The 2,814-nt window shown below is 34.7% G+C and overlaps 1 protein-coding gene across 1 annotated transcript in view; it reads right to left on the bottom strand.

The window, feature by feature from the left end:
• LOC119588635 (DDB1- and CUL4-associated factor 12-like) overlaps window positions 1-2,498 on the bottom strand; it is a gene marked incomplete at its 3' end in the record, with an annotated part of 28,135 nt that extends 25,637 nt beyond the window's left edge. The window contains 2 exon segments of the mRNA XM_037937272.1: window positions 922-1,107; window positions 2,412-2,498.
• Window positions 2,499-2,814: the final 316 nt, after the last annotated feature.

Genomic DNA, 2,814 nt, shown 5'->3' with positions numbered 1-2,814 from the left:
GGTTTGTACTAGATACATGAAGGTTAGCAGAGTTGTCAATTCTCCTATCTATGAACAGATTTTTGCGCAGAAATGTATTGAAAACTTTAAAAAAATTAAAGCATAAGAGTAATGAATGAATATCTGAGTTACACAAAAATGAAAGGGCAAGTGTTGATAATTACAAAATAATGATTAAGACAAGTGTATAGTAACATACCAACTAGGTGACATATTGCAATAATGGGCCCTGCAGTCAATGTGCTCCTTAAGATGCACATCCTGAATGACTTAGAAAAAATTTGTAGCAGCAAGAAGTTTAACTGCTTATTATAATACTTATAAAGCATATGGTAAGCATAATATGAGTGCCATCATTTTTTCACTTTCATGGTGCTAGTCATGCCACAGAGAATGAAGATATATAAATTTCTTTAAAATATAGCACACATCAATCTCCTCCAGCTAAATTGATAATTCTTTCTAAAATAATTTCTTTCAACTTGTGATAGAAATACTGATAGAAGGTGTCTTAGATTACTGTTCACACCTTTAGAGTATACATATCGGCCTGGAGAGAAAAGCACCAACAAACATGCGATCACAACTAACAGAACATGTGCAGCCTTATTAGCCAAAGGAATTTTGCTTTCTTGGAGAATTTACCTTCTGATGTCATTTTACATAAATATATTTCCAGAAAAACATCAGCATCCAATCAACACTACTTTTTTATAAATGTAACATTCAAACAAAATCTTGAGGAGACGTATCATCCATTCTTTCTTAAACCTACAGTATGCAAATCAGCAAGGTCACTCCTGCCAAACAGACGGGGAAAATAAAATGTAATTGGAATGTCAAAACAAGAACAAAAAAATTAACTTCCCCTGAGTCTTGTTGATTTGGATAATTCAAAAATGCTTCATAGTATATAGCTACCTTGAACTTTTTTCTCTCTTGGTAGCTGTAGGTTGGTTGAATATGGGCCTAGGCACAGTGGTGACCCAGACAAGTGATAGGTGAGCCAGGTTTAGCTGATCTTTTTTGGTTCTTACTGGATTACTTGCTTCTTCAATAACATTCACTTCACTAATATTCCAGTTCGATCCATCACACATACTCGTACTTTGAATGCATGTGTAATAGGTATTTTCAACAAAAACATAAACTTATATGATTTCATCTCCAGTCACTATTTAAACCTGTGGCTCCTAAAGCTCACATATCACTTTCACTTTCTTCAAACATTTCTTCTGTATCATAGTTACTGTCTTTATTGATGCGAGAGTCTAATATTCAGTTAAATTTCTCTAGGGTCCAAACCTTTTGAGAGGCACTAATGGTAAGTAAGAATACCGGTTGTGATTTCCTGTCAGATTCTACAGACTGACAGATGAAGTTTATGTTAGATTCTAATGGTTACTAAGAAAAAAAACCTTGATCATATAAACTCATACACAGATGCAAACAAACAAACATGCATCACAACATTTTGTAACTTCTTGAGATATAAAATGCACTGGGGGCAAACAATTTTCCACTGCAAATGAATCCCAATGATCTCAAAAAAACAAGAAGAATACAGAGTCAAATCTTTATGTCGAGAGGCTTCCGTGGACGAAGTTATTCCGAGCTGCATGCTTGCTAGTGCTTCAAGGATAGGCCTATGCCACTCACTCTGACATTCACTCACTCCCAGTGTTCACTTGACCCACCTAAAGATGTACTTTTCAAGTATTTTGCTGTCTTTCAGAAAGTGTTACATTTCCACATTAGTGAGTAATAAACATCTATTTTCTTACAAATCCATTTCAGGAAGCAAATATTGTTCACATGACAGTGTCACCAAAACTATACCTCAGTTAATTCTTCTCCTACACATCAAACCAACATCAATGGCTAATTCTGACACAAAACACAAAAAGAGAAATGTGAAGCTGACCCTAATCAGTCACCAAAAACACAAAATTAAATGAAAGTCTAAATAAACCTTTCAGAGTAGGCCTAGCTCCTTCTCACCCCGAGTCCTGGAGAGATCTATGTGAAAGTAAAGGGTATTAGAGGTAATATAAAAAACAGACCGTCCTCCACGCCAAGACGAGGAAGTGGCAGAAAAACCTTGGTAAATCCTTGACAGATGAAGGCGAGACAAAGAACGCCTTTCGAAACCCATTTCCCTCACTTGTACTTCTCTATAGTTACTCTCCGTATTCAACCTCACAGGTAAATCTTACGTACATTATATTATCTACTCTGTTATCACTGACAAAACTGACGGACTAAGACAAGAGACAAATAGCAAAAAATAAGAAATACTTAAAAAAGAAGGTAAACTGGTCAATAATTCCCAAAATGTTACATAATTCGAGAAAAAAACATTCATAGACTACTTTCTCACATTCAAAATATGATATTGATACTAAGTTTACCTGAATAAATGAGCTTGGTTAGGTAATAACGGCCTATTAAAACAAAATCTGACATTAACAACAACACTTTAAAGACGCCATCTTGCCTTCAATTACCATAGGGATCGTGAGTCGAAAGGTTATAGATCTGAAACGTATTCTATTTATCTTCAAAGGGTTTTAGAAATATCTGCAATAAAATTTTAATGATATCTTACTTTAGCGATAAATGTATATACTGATGGTGTATACGGTTAAGGGTTGTCTATAAACACGCTCCCTTTCTCGCACCACCTACCGCATATTTTTCGGATTATATTTGTTTCTTACATTTTTATTTCGATACATATGTTAGAACATTCAAATTCATTAACCTTTATATTTTTGGATAGGTTTTGTGCATGGAGACATCTTGTCTACCCTT

This window comes from Penaeus monodon, chromosome 24 (assembly GCF_015228065.2).
Source record: "Penaeus monodon isolate SGIC_2016 chromosome 24, NSTDA_Pmon_1, whole genome shotgun sequence".
In the NCBI taxonomy this organism is placed as follows: domain Eukaryota; kingdom Metazoa; phylum Arthropoda; class Malacostraca; order Decapoda; family Penaeidae; genus Penaeus; species Penaeus monodon.
This window is presented reverse-complemented; position numbering and strand designations above follow the sequence as displayed.